Here is a 14,833-nt window from a genome sequence, read left to right on the forward strand (position 1 = left end):
TAGACATGGTGGTACCTGGAGACACTCCCTTTAGGAAGGAAATCTGAAAATATTTCAGTGGAGGGTATAGGTCTCTAAAACAACATATGTCAAATACTCCTCTGCTAGAAAGATTCAAAATACATACATGAACACAAGCCAAACAGATGGATTTCTAGCAGTTCACAGTCACACAGCTTAAGGGTATTTATTGTGATTACAGCTTCTTAGGTACATCTATGGAATTTTGCTCTTGGCAGATAACCAAGTACAGTCTGCAGTACACACCTATCTGAGTACATTCAGATTTCATGGTGGATGGAGTCACAGACTTGGGTGCATCCTCCTGAGAAATGCTGCTTTGAACACTTTAACAGAATGTGATTGAGCTGTATGCACTTTAAAGAGATAAGTGATACTGACTGCTGGACGTGCTGCTCCCCTTGCACCTGGAAAGCCCTGATTACCCAATTAGGGCTGACTATCACTGAAAGACATTCAGGAGAAAATGTGGTGGTGTGGAGAAGGTTGACAACTGCAACTTGGCATGTTTGAAAGATCAGAGAATTCCTTAAAAAAAGCCCTGTGAATGTAGAATTCTCCTTTAAGATATGCAAAAAGTTCAAAAGCAAAGGACTGTTACACATGTAGAAGAAGTAGCAAGAAACAAGCAAATGTTGTTCAGTCCCAGATTCCTACACAAATCTAAAGATAAAATAAATGCAGTACAAGCATTTAAAATTTTCTTGGTTCTCCAGATTTGCAAAGAAATAAATGTGACGTTTTTAATTCTTTTTTTTTAACCAGAAAATAGTTGGGCAAAAAAATTATGCCATTCAACCAGTCAAACTTCAAGGCTCTAGTAACTACAATGCAAATCCATTTAGCATAAAGCTACATTCTCCTGCCTTCCCTGTGTCCCCTTCTGCATTTTCCAAAACCAAGACTGAAAACAATGCACCCCTGTTCCTCAGCCTTTCACCGTCTAACCCCAAAGCCTCTTTTGTTTTCTCTAATTCCTGGATACAGAGTACAACCCTCCCCAAAACCATATTTTCACAGGCATTCTGTGTATCTTACAGCAATTTAAATGTCTGAATCCCACTGTCCATACCAGGAGGCTCCTCTAAGAGCAAGAACTGTTCCTCACATCCCTGCAGCACCCAAGTCCCTGTCTAACTTTGGAATCTCTTACACCACACACTGCTTCTCAGCCCAGTTTACCGACAGCTTTCCTCAAGTCAAAACCTTGAAAGGGAAAAAAAACAGCAGAGAAATATTTTTCAGCATAGCTCAGGATAACATTGTCTCCACAAAGGCTTTACCAAAAGTGTTTCTTACAGTATAAGGGTTGTTGGTAAAGGTAGAACACTTTCTAAGTGGAACCAAAAATTTACTGTTAGCTCAGATAGCATCTAAATTACTCAAAGTACAATACTTCTCATTAATTTAGATACAATAAGATCGATAGTCTAATAATAATAATAATAATAATAATAATATGGCCTTAAAACTGTAATGAAAGAAAAAATACTATCCACTGAATTTCTCTTATGTTGTAGTCTCCTTTCCAGTATCCTCCTAAGTCAGAAGATTGGTGACTCCTGGTCTTCTCCAGGCAGAGCTGTCCTGTCACATGTCACTGTGAGTTACCAAAACTCATAAATATCCACCAGGAGCAGCACAATGCTGCTGATGGGGTCTTTTCCTCCTCACTCTTGGATTTCCTTGAACCTATTTTTAAGTATTTTCTCATCACAGTATTTCCCCTCTCTTATGCCGCCTATGCTGGTTTTCAGAGGAATTTTGAAAGATGCAGAATAACCTGCCACTGTCTCAGTTGGCACAAAGGGCTGTTGTTTGCTGGACTACCACACTACCTGGTATGCTAGACCTGTTAACCTACTCCCTCATGTGTGTCAGATATCAAGGATGAGGTTAGGTTTAAGTAGATAACCAAGAGTCAACTCTAGAAAATTGTTAAAAGAAGCTAAAATCAGTTCAGGCCTAAGTCCTGTCAGGTCAATAAAAAGTTTATTAAATTAACCACAGCAAAATTTGTATTTACTATTTTGTGAAAGATAACTGTTGCCCAGATTCTGGCTTCTACCCTCCCTTCATATGTTGCATTGGCCTGAGGACAAGAAAAGATGGGTAGAGAAAGCAGTGGGCATCAACTCCAGCTTCAAAACAGCTCCAATACAGAAGGTGTAGACTGTTATCACAATTCTTTGTACTAGAGTTATTTAGTAGTTTCTAAAAGAGAAAAAAATTAAATCTCCTCTTTCAGATCTTGCTCTTGTGATTTTTCAGACACTTCTACTTATTTTATTTCCCTTCCTCTTGGAATTTCATAATGAAAAGTCTCTGGACTTCGTTTTAGTTTTGTACTTCAGTGTTATCTACTGCAAAGGACTACTTTTCTGGTTGTGGCTTACAAATCATGTATAATTATAATGACTGTTTAGATATTTACTTATTAGAAGCTAATAAGTAAATGAAGTGAAATTTAAAAAATTAAGGGATAAGATTATTACTGTATTCCACAGTCTCAAAACAAATCTTCATATTTAAATTTAGTTGTGTCTGAATAAAGTATCGTACTGAATAATTAGATGTCTTAAGGAACTTGGGGAAGAGTTCTGAGGCATTACAGACTCTTACTTATTAGAAAATTATCATTGCAAAATATAGTGATGGATGAGTGGTTTTCTGGCTCATTATTTATCACTTGTAATATTCTTTTTCCAGCTCACCAGCTAGAAACTCCCATGCAGAAAAGTAACTCATAACTGCAGGAGTTGTCACCATCCCTTCATTTGAAATCAATGTGGCTTCAGCACTCTTTATGTCTTGGTTATACTAAAGCATTCTAACAACACACAGATAAGCAAAATAAAAGATAACTATAATTCAGAGTCATGAGAGTAGCACATTAACATTCATTCTCTCAGTGGTTTTTGTAGACTATTATTTAACACTGTCATTGAAAACAGTGATGCATTTTGCAGAACAAAACAGAATAAAAATACTTTTGAAGTTGACGGGGCATGTGAAATATTTTTCGAGAGAAGAGTTGGTTGCAAATCTCGCAGCATTTTCAGGGTTTTTGGAAGAGATTGCAGAAGAATGCTTCTGAGACACCTCAGAAAACTAACATGATGCAAGTCAGTTATATTTCTTTCTATCTCCTGATATTCTTGTTTCTGTTATCAAGCAGAAACTAGAAATTTATTTCATCAATTCTGAGTCTAAAATGGATGACCTCTAGATACCAGGTAATGATAGTAACATCAATTCTCACTCTTAGAAAAGTAAAAGCATTAACAAGAATAGTAACAGGTCTCAAGGAAGGAAATTGCAACAGTAAAACCTACTGGTAAACATTACAGTACCTTTAAAATATAAACTATTGTGACTACACAAATAAGAACATCTGATGCACTAAATTCAACTTGCAGACGTGAGAAGCCTCCTCCTTACCTCTAAACTCTAATGCAGATATGTTATCATTAATTGTTCATTGGTTTACTTCAGCTTTTTTCCCATGGACACCAAACAGATTAAATAATTTTCTCTGTGCTGTTAGTGTCCGAACATGTCTTCAATTATTTTCACAAGAACTGAATTTAAGAAGAATTTGATACAGGTGAAACATTCTCAAAAAATAATTGCACTTCTACAATTTCAATTAAAATGGAGGCAGAAAATCCTTTGAATACCTGTCCTCAGAGAAAGACTTCAAGATGACTTTTGACCTTCCTTGACTCCAAAGTCAAACTGATTTGAGAAATCTATAGCAAAATAGACTGACTTGCATTCTAGATTTTAGGGAAATATTTGTTATGGAAAGAAATGTTAAAATAATTCTAAATCTCTGCCACTTGTTATTGTCCTTCCCATTCTATTCAAGAATAAAAAATACGTTATTGGGCATACCAATATATCTTCTATAACTGTTACTTTAAACCCTGGCACATAAATCACAGATATTTTTTGTACTATGGTTGGAGGATTCAAATAAACCTAGGCCTCTTTCCTAGCTTGACTGAAACAACCTTTTCTCTTTTGATTTACATCCATCAGCTTAAAAAGAAATTAAAGACTCTACAGTGAACCATGAAAGGAAAAGTGTCACTATGTATATTTCTCATTTTCTTAGTTCTATTAGTGCACAATGTACAGATAAGCTTTACTAGTTTCATAAGGCACCACTTTACAGTTTTACCTTTTCACCTGCAGTATGATGCATTTAACAATAGTTGTTTAGCTGTACTCAAGTAAATGTGGCATGAATCAGAAACATGGTCTAAAATCAAAAAATAAGCCAAAAGTAGTAGAAGATAGAGCCTATGAGATGACTCTGAGTTTCATCATGGAAAAAACCATTTTTTTCAAACCATTTTTTCAACCTTTTTTTTTCAAAAAAACTCTTTTTTCATCCAAGATAAAATCCCCATTTTTTGTACACAACTATTTTATACCCATGGAAATGAACAAAATAATAAGAACTTGCATACAGCACACAGCCTAGCTGTTGAGCAGAACTAAGAAGTCATATTTTTTCTGTAGTATAAAGTGCCTTTGGTATTCCACAGACAAATCATGTAGGTGATAGACAAAATGAAGCATTACTCAATAAGGACAAGCTGTAAATCAGGTGTGTCTTCCACAGAGAGATGCAGATTTAGGTGGGTTTGGCTTTCAGAGATTTTACTGGAAAAATAGAAGGCAGAGGTTTATGCAGACACACACAGAAGCGATTTATGTTTGTCTTACCACAGTTTATTGTGTTAGAATTCCCTATCTTTACATATGCTGCATCAAATATATCAGCAGGGGTATATGATCTGCTGGACAATTAACCAAAACACATGCTGAGAACAGCATTGACATTATATACAAATCTGCGTAGGGATATCTGCAAGAGAAGGGTCAAGATCAATTCCATTAACCAGAAAGCATCACTGAAATAGATTTTAACCCCTTGGATGTAATTATCGCGATTGCCATTAACACCACTCCATCCTTTTGATGAATGAATGCCATTAGTTACTGAAGTTTTACTAAGTCTGTACAGTTATCCAGGGCACCTAAGGGTGGATAATTTGTGTCAGACTCAACTGATAGTCCACATTCAGCCAAAACCAGTATTAAAGATTAATTTGGGTTGTCTTCTTTAAAAAGAGAAGGGGAGACATCTCCTTACTTCATTATTTAGTCTCATTTTTATTTGCCAATACTCATAATAAAAAGTCATAAGCTGATAATAGAGACCAAGCCAACTGAATTCCCCTTTCCACCCTTTGCCCAGAATCTTCCTGGAGGAAGAAATGAAGAATGTTACAACCACCCTGGATTACAGAAACTCACTGGGACTTTTCTTTCCTTATATATGCCCCAGCTACTTTGAAAGTATGGGTTGCAGCTTTGTGTACTCACATTTGAAGAAGCTACAGGTACCAATCCATCTCCATGCCTCTGTATGCCTCTGGAAGGCTGTTCCTAGACAATGAAGCAACACAGACAGAAAGACACTCATATATATGGCTCTATATTCTGCTTAGGAAATGCCTAATGAAATCACAACCTTCTAATTACTAAATTTCTTAATGAACTTAGGTGTTTCAGGTCTGTTATATCCAGAGAAGTGGTTTGAGTAGAGAGCTATATCAAATAAAAATCTCACTAAATTTTCACTGAATTCTGCCAGGATCAAGAAAATAAGCAGTCAGCTGAGAATGTTGCTTGCAGGGCCTTTTAACCTCTCCTATAGAAATCACACCATTAAACAGAACCCAAGGCTTCTCCCCACATCCACCTACTTATGAAGTACTTGAAGATTCATAACCTCTCATCTCTCAAATTTTGTATTTGCTACCTTCTGAGCTGCTAGGCTCAGAGCAACATTTTTTTCTGCAAATTGAAAAGTATAGACATTGGCTTTTAGAATATAAAAATGCAGTGTCTGTGTGTAAAAGGAGGCATTTACAGATAAAAATAAAAAATTATTTAAATATACATGCTTTATTTAAGCATTTCTTAAGGGTAGTTTAATAATTTGAAATTGTTATATATACAGGCTCCTACAACCCCGCACTGAACAACTTTACACTAATCTGAGAATGTATAGATTCTTGACAAAGACAAGATATTGAAAATCAAGTTCTTCAAAACTCAGCATTGCTGAAGACATCTCCCTTAATTTGTCACTTATTCACGGATGCGGAACACACAGAACCTGCCTCACTGTAGTATCTGGGGGTACCACAGAATTCTGAATTCCTCCGTTTCAAAGAGTGGATAATGCAGTAAGGTCAAAGGTTTGTGTTTAACCAAAATAGAATAATTATATTCTCAGGTGCATTTTCTTAATCATTTAATGACTATCAGAACAGCATTCACAGATTTTCTTTGGTAATAAAAAACAAGGGTTTAGGATTTCACTTTCAGTACTCTGTACACTTTCCTGTACTCTGAACTGTCAGTTGTTTTATTTCATTGTATAATGTTGATTTTTTTTTCCTCTGGTTAGTAGCCGCTATAATTTCTTTGAATTTGAGTGCTTTTTCTAGATGCACTCAAACATAATAGACTACAATTTAGCCCATGGCATTTTAAGATAGAGAAGTCTGAAGTCATATCTGAGACGGAATGGTAGGGTGTCATTTAAGATGTACGCCTGTGTTAGTCTCACTGTCACTGATTTCAAGATATTACACATCTGAGATAAAAACCTACTGCCCAGCAAGGGGCATATGAAAATCTTCTCCTGATTTCCTGCCCTTTTTACACATAAGTCTCTATTTTGTTAATATATTGAGACCTGACCTTTCCTTCACTATCTCTTCAATATTTTCTCACAGAATTCTCTTTTAAATATTTGGGGTTGGGTCTTTTTTGTGTGTGTTTTCAACTTTTAACGTAATATTCTCCATATAATTTTATTTCTATTCTGTCATCAATAAGACATAATGTCAAAAAAATATTATGTCATATCCCGCAGTTTTCTTTCTTTCCTGAATTTTTTCTAGTCAGAAATCATGACTCAAACTGCTCTACCTAAATATATCAGGCAAGTTCGGAAACTTTTTAGATTATATAGGTTACGGTACAAGAAAAAAGGGGGGCCTTTATATCATGGAATCAACACAATCAGTGCATTGGTTTTCAGTCATTAACTAATAGTGAACAAAGATTTAGACTGAGATGCTGAACTGCTGCAGGGAAAGCAAGTTGCCTGTATCTTAACCTATCTTCAAATGGTACAATTTAAACTCAAATATAAGTAGCTCAGTAATCACCCTTGCTCAAACATATTTCTTCTCCTGGGTACAAGCAAGTCTCTGAGGCTTAAAGCACCTCAGAGCTGGCACCCTCCATAGCATACCACAAAGGGAAGTGAAGCTGCAGGCCAACTTAAACACTAAAAGATGTGCCTCAGGAGAGCAGCAGGGATGCAGAGAAACACTCTTTGAACTCTGCTGTTGTAAAAGCGTCTAGAACTGAAAACCATATAAGGTCGAGCTATTGAAAAAGAAGGGGGAAAGTCTGCTAAAAAGACTGGCAGCTTATGGACAGATTATTGACTATGAAAAAGCAAGTTTAAAAGATCAATGACCCAAAAGAGCAAAAACATGTCAAAAAGAGAGGATGCATTTGATCTTGAGACTTTTCTAGCTCAAAGTATTGAGAAGCTCTTCCTACTGATCCTTCACAGAGCCCCCTCCTCCACATAAATCACACAACAGTACACAGAACTAACTGCAGTGACATGTTTTAAGTTTCACCAAATATATAACAAGCCATGTGAATGTACAAATATACATCAGAGCAGAAGCCATACGTGGAGAACAACCCATGCACGGGCTGGCTCTGTTCTCTGGACTGATCTTGAGACAGTTCCTTCTTTGATGATAAAAAGCATAAAGCTGTGCTACTTGCCAACAATACATGCCTTTCTGTTTTTCCTCAAATTCTGTGCTATTTTGTGTAAGAGACATGGAGGAGACAATATTGCTAATGAAAAATCTGTATCATAGCAAATAAACTACCCTCCTTTAAACTATATGCTGAAAAGGTTCATTGGGAGGCTTTTTCTTTTATTTTTACTTCGTACAGATTCAGTCTCTATTACTCAAGTGATTTGCACAATGTCCCTGCTGAACAGTGCAGTCAGAACCATAAAACGATCTCATCTTCATTATTCCACCATGATTCCACATCAACTACAACAATCCAAAGACTACAGTTCTACTAGTTAACATTCGTGCTTGAATATCATTTAAGCAAAATTGATGGGGTTTTAATGTATTAAGGACAAACTTAGCTATGTTAGAATTCTCTCCCAGGAGTTATCAAGGGCTATAATCAAGCCATTAAAGAAAAATTCTTGATTTCAGAAATGAAATTCTATTTGAAATCCCCGCCCAAAAAACCTAACTTGCGTGAATTCAAAAAAGCAGGTTTTCGGTGTCATTTCACCCTCATTATGAAGCACAGGGCTAAGCATTAGTTTTCCATCAAAAACTAGCTTTGTCTGAGTGGCAAAGCTAGAGAAGATTGCTCTTGGATATAAAAGATGAGTAGAATTTTCATTCACTGAAAACCTGCTGGGAATGGCATCTGTGCTACCACATGAATCCTGTGCTCATGGTTGCCTTACGCTCTTTTCTCGGTGTTGATTACCACAGAAATTGCTTTAGGTCAGAACAAAAGAAATATAACTTGTCTTCAGCAAGCAAGATGACCAAAGTCTAGCAAATAAATAATCCTTTTTTCTTTTTATCACCCTTCCTTTTTTCATATATACTCTTAGAGCACATTGTCCATGATATAAGACTGCATAAGTCTCCTGTTAAGTCTTGGCTGCACAGCAGTTTCAACACAAAATTTTCACAGATGAGGCAAGCTATTAAGCAATGTAAATTCAAATTTTAAATTGATCCTAGGATCAAATGATGATGTGGTAAATGGAATTTAATTCAGATGGTGGGTAGTCACTAGTGTTGTTCCCCAGGGTTCAGTATTGGAGACGGTCCTGTTTAATAACTTTATCAATGATCTGGTCGAGGGGACTGAATGCACTCTCAGTCACTTTACAGGCAGTGCCAAGTTGGGAGTGTTGATCTCCTAGAGGGTAGGAAGGCTTTACAGAGGGGTCTGTACAGGCTGGATTGATGAACTGAGGCCAGTTGCAAGAGGTTCAAAAGGTGAAATGACAGGTTCTGTGCTTGGGTCACAACAATCCCATGCAGCGCTACAGGCTGGGGAAGAGTGGAAAGCTTCCAAATGGAAAAGGACCCGGGGGTGTTGGTTAACAGCAGGTGAACATGAGCCAGTGTGTGTGCCCAGATGGCCAAGAAGGCTGATGACATCCTGGCCTGGATCAGCAAAAGCGTGGCCAGCAGGACCAGGGCAGTGATTGTCTCCATTTTCCTCACAGTGGTGAAGTCACACCTCAAATCCTGTGTTCAGTTCTGGGCCCTTCACTCCAAGAAAGACAGTGAGGATTTCCTGTGTGTCCAGAAAAGGGGAACAGAGCTGATGAAGGGTCTGGAGTATGTCTGAGCAGCTGAGAGAGCTGGGGCTATTTAGCCTGGAGAAAAGGAGGCTCAAAGAAGACTTTGTCAGTCTCTCCAACTACCTAAAAGGAGGTTAGGATGATGTGGGTGTTGGTCTCTTCTCCAAGTAATGGGCAATAAGACATGAGGAAATGGCCTCAAGTCGCACCAGGGAGGTTTAGGTTAGATATTAAGAAAAAAATCTTCACTGAAAGTGCTATCAAGCATTGAAACAGGCTGCCCAGGGAAGTGGTTGAGTCACCATTCCTGGATGTAGAGATGTGGCACCTTGGTACATATGTGAGTTTAATGGTGAGTTTGGCTGTGTGAGGACTGTGGTTGGACTCAATGATCTTAGAGGTTTTTTCCAACCTAAATGACTCTGTGGTTCTATAAGTGTACAGGTAATTTTCAATATTTGGTTCATTTTTTCATCAAAATATGCAGAACTGAACTAGATGAAAGAATGTCCATAGTATTATTCAAATGAATAATATTTTCTAGAAAATCTTTTAAATAATCAAGAAGTTGGACAGTATTGTGTTAGCATTTTCAAATTAATCATTTTAACTTTGCATGGCTTTTCATAACACAAATATACTTCACTTTTGCTTTGTTGAAAACATTATGTTCACCTGATGAAGTGAAATACTGTGCTTTGGGCTGTACTAAGTATAAATCAAGTCAACATAACTTCACCCACTTTCTTAGAAAAAAGCTAAAACTGAGCAATTCTAGCCAGTAATTTTTTTTTTAATATCTTGGAACTGTAGCCACTTGCTTCAAACATTCAGGTCTTTAAGCAAATTTGGGGTTTTTTGTCTTTAACACTCGCAGTTCTGGCGTCTTTCAGCTCACCAGTTCTCTTTTCACACTGTAGCTCTGCTACAGCTTGCATATATACTGCTTTGTTAGACCAACCCTGCTGTGTCTGTACTGCCAAATCTCTCATCTACAGTGGGCTCTTTCAGTGCATCCTGATATGCCTGAGCATGAATGCTAGTTAGCACTCAGTCCTTTAAATTGTGCTGTGGAGAACTACTCCTGGCACTTCGATCACTCCCTGCACTAGGAATTATTAATGTGTCTCAAGACATACTTCACCAGACAGCCCAGTATGGCTATGCACACCAGTATCACTATCCATGCCCTGCTGCCACAGTAGCACAAAATGAGTGCAGCAACATTTTGCCTCCCACCTAAAACTAGAAGATGACAGGGGTGGAGCCACATACCTGCACCTACAGACCTACCAAGGTCTTTGGAGTCTGCAGACAGCATTCCCCTCTGCTTAGTTCCCAAGTCCAGCTTTCTCAGCCACAAAATTAAATATTCTTCTGGAAATCAGCAACCTGGCAGACTGGTGTGATGAGGTCCAGCCACCATGACTCACCAGAATCATTCATGTGTGCTCCTCTCTGCAGCCATGGGGCTGTGGCTACTCTTCTTGGCCAGGTGTCTGTATCTGAGACATCATCCCGAAGACTCAGGCCATGTTGGTCTCTTTATGCTCCCACAGGACTGTGTAGCCCCAGCTGTGAGCATGTGGAAAAACACACAGACAGTCATTTGGGATTGTCCCAGGACAGTCTGCCTGTGGCTTTGGGATGCATAGAGCAGGAGCCTGTAGTCCATGCCCATCAGATCCCTTAGTATTTAGTGTCATCCTCCACCTTCCAACTTCACTTCTGTTTATCAATCACCCTATCCAAAGCCCCTTTCAGGATGGCCTGGGCATCCAGTGCAAAACTGTCTTGCTAAGAAGGATTCCTTGGAGAGAGATGTGTGAGCTGCAGGTGCTCTGTGCACACTCTCCCCAGAGGAGAGAACTGCCTTCCTCTGGGAAGCTTGGTTCAGCTCTCCACCATTACCAAGATATGAAAGCCACAGGCAGGCTCACAATGCTTGACAGTACACCATTTTTCAAGACTTCCTTAGGGATGCTCCCTGCAGCTTGGCAATCATAAAATAGAGTACCCTCTGTCTTCCAGCTATTATCCAGCTCCTCTGAGGAGAGAGCTCCAAGAGCTCATCTAACAATTTATCAGCCTAAGCCTGTCATTTTGGAAAGAGCAGGAAGAAATCCTGAAACTTTATGTTACCAAAGAAACAGCTTGCATTTGTTTGGGGGTATAGGTAAACAAGCATTTAAAGATTTGCTGAGTACCTATTTTTGTGCCAAACATGGCCAACAGTCCACCTTCTTGCTGCTCTTTAAGAGGATGGCCAGACCACCTTTCAACCACGAGGGTCATCTCAAAAGGCTTGTGGGATACAAAAAAATCATCAGCACTCAGGCTTTCATCTTATTTAGAAAAAAGAAAAGGCTCTCTTTACCTAATTAATCTGGTTCTTCCACAGAAGTTCTGCTAGGAAGCATGCAATACAGAAGTACATGTATTTCTGAATTGATAAGCTCTGTGACCATGACAGGTTTTTTCAGCAGCTTCCACATCTCCATAGCTGCTCTATCTTCACCTTTAACTGCAGATCCCTAAGTGGTCTGATATCATTAACAAGGGAAGGTGTTCTCCTTTGCAGTTTTAGGTTGGTAAAATTGCCAACAGATAAAAACACACACCCCTTTTCTGTTCTATAATTTCACAGTGCCAAGAAAAACAAGGGAAGGATGAATTGAACACTTTTCTGAATAGGCCAGATAGGAAATGGCTCATCTCATATCTCCTAAACTCCATTATGAACCATTACAGAATATTTAATATCTGATGAAGATGCATTTGATTTGCACAGCCCAGATTTATGTAAGTATATATTTCTAACAGGAAAGAGAGAACAGCAGCCCAAAATGAATAGAAGGTGGAGAGAGATTTTTAATAATTTTTTCCTCAGTGCAAATGCCTCTGTGCATACATTACCTCAGGAGCCACTTTCCTGGAGCTGTTCTTCTTAAACTACTTTAACTATCCCCTATTCTTGATGCATGGGAAAAAAAAACCCTTATAAATTCTTTCATATCAGTGTTCTTGGTGTATAAAATAAATTTTTAGGATGTTTTTCAGCTCTGCATCACCTTGCTTTTTCCCTGTTAATATATTCCTCGGCAGCTCTCCAGGTATCTTTCAATAGAATCCTCTAAAGTAAAAACTTGATTGCCTCAGGATAAGAGTCTTGTCATGGTAGTAGAATGATCCCTCATTTTGCCTTTCCAGGGCAGGTCTGTTTGCCTGCTTTGTATGAGATGGCCAGGTATAGAACCTATAGAACCTCTTGGGTACTTCCCACTCACCTTTGTCAAGCAGCCTCAGAATCTGTATCTCAAACTACCCAGTTTTTCCTCAAATCCCATTTTCTGGAGAAGCGTGTATTTGCTGCTGAAAATGATGCTTCTCTTCACTAGATCCTGTTTTCCAGGCACCTTTTGCCAATGTAGTAAGTGGCTTAGAGTTAGTTTCATCTAACAGTCACCTTCTGTAAATAAAAAAAATCAAACTATTTTTTGTTCTCAGAGTCTAAGGCCAAAGACATTTTTTTGTTTAATTTTCATTAGTGATGGTGATGCGTAGGACACACATCTCCAGGGTTTTCATATGAGAAAAGGACTGTACCAACCAAGTTCCTTACAGACATTTGTAACTACAGACCTGCTGGTCTGCTAAATGCAGCCTGTTTGCCCACTTTTCTGTACAGGATTTTCAAAGTGTGTTATCTTCATTTCACCTTAACATTTTTCTTAGTCTGCTTTAGTTTATCAGGTCCACCTCTTCTACTGCTGCACTGAGTCTGAAGTGATGCTTTTCTGTCATTCTTTCATCACATTCAGACATCTGCACATTTTGGCATTTTCTTGGCTAAGCCTTAACATGACCAGAGGTAGCCTGAGAGAACAGTGTCTCCTAAAAGGCAGGCTGAATGACTACATGAATGAGAGCATGTACTAAGTTGTTTTTTCCTAAAGGAATCTGCTGAAAACCTGAGGGTATCACAATAATAATAAAACAACCACAACAACTACACAACCACCACAAAAAAAACCCACCAAACCAATTCTCCCATCCCCCAAAAAACCACCCCCCATCAAAACAAACAAAACCCTCCCCATATCAGTATCATTCTTCTCATCTTGCTGGCACTAATCTAATTCTTATATATATCTATTTTTTAATCTGCTTTTTCTAGAGCCACAAAGAAAGCATCTTGTCTGACAGTACTGCTATTGATTAGTTTCAGGGCTATCCATGTTTTGGGGTTGGGTTATTTTGGTTTGCTTGGGTTTTTTTCTTGTTGGTTTTTTCAGAGATTTTTTTCTCTGCATAAAGATTAAAAGAACTGTTTTGGGGGCATTAATCATACCTCAAATTCACTTTTTACAGATTCTGTGCTACGCACAATTTAGAAGTTCTTTGTCCACTGGGATATCCTCAAACATTTCCTCAACCATTTTGGTTTTCTTAGTCTCCAGTGAGACCACACACATTGATACATTTGAAGTGTCTTATATTTTTAGCCCTGATACTGTTACAAAACATAACACTTTATAAAACCCTGCAGGACCTGCAAGTCCAAAAGTTGTTCCTGGCTGACACAGGCTATCAAGTACAATTTTTTTTCCTTTCACTACAAACTTCCAAACAGGCTCAGGCAGCTAATGGGAAGATGTACCCTTTTACCCTTTTGAAGAAATGTGTTAGTGTTTTGGGCACTCTGTGAGTAGTACCCAATTTATAACGATTACACACCCCAGAGAATACAACATATTGATGTTTGCTTCACTTGGCCTGTAACTCAAGTCAGATAAGCATTTCTCTATAAAATCCACACCATCAGACAGGGTTCATAGTGTTAGAGGTTCTGACACTATAAAAATCAATTAAATCCATGGTTAATCTACTTACAATACAAACAAATCTCAAAATTCTTTCTTCCTTTGTCCAAGTCCACATCTCTAGATACTTATTTAAATCTTACAGTCAGATGAGGTTTGAATGTGTAATCTACTACACACGTGAACCAACCTTGTTAACCCAGTTACTGTCATCAAAACTACTGCTATCAAGCAGTTTTCCTCAGCTTTCTCTGTTTAAGATAAAATGAATAAGCTACTGCCCTCCCTCAAAGAAACTATTACAGCTGTTGGCCCCTCAGACTGTAGTACTGGTGTTTGGAGGCAGCTCTCATCCCTACCCCACGTTACTGATGGCCTGAAATGCCTGCTCAGCTCCCTCAGTGGAGACAAGCAGGATGCCACAAGCATATTGTAGGTCACGGTGCTCAAATGTCCCTGCTAGACCTCTAGACACTGCATACACTTGATGGGTAGGAGTAACAACTAA

The sequence above is a fragment of the Geospiza fortis genome, unplaced genomic scaffold (assembly GCF_000277835.1).
Source record: "Geospiza fortis unplaced genomic scaffold, GeoFor_1.0 scaffold40, whole genome shotgun sequence".
In the NCBI taxonomy this organism is placed as follows: Eukaryota; Metazoa; Chordata; class Aves; order Passeriformes; family Thraupidae; genus Geospiza; species Geospiza fortis.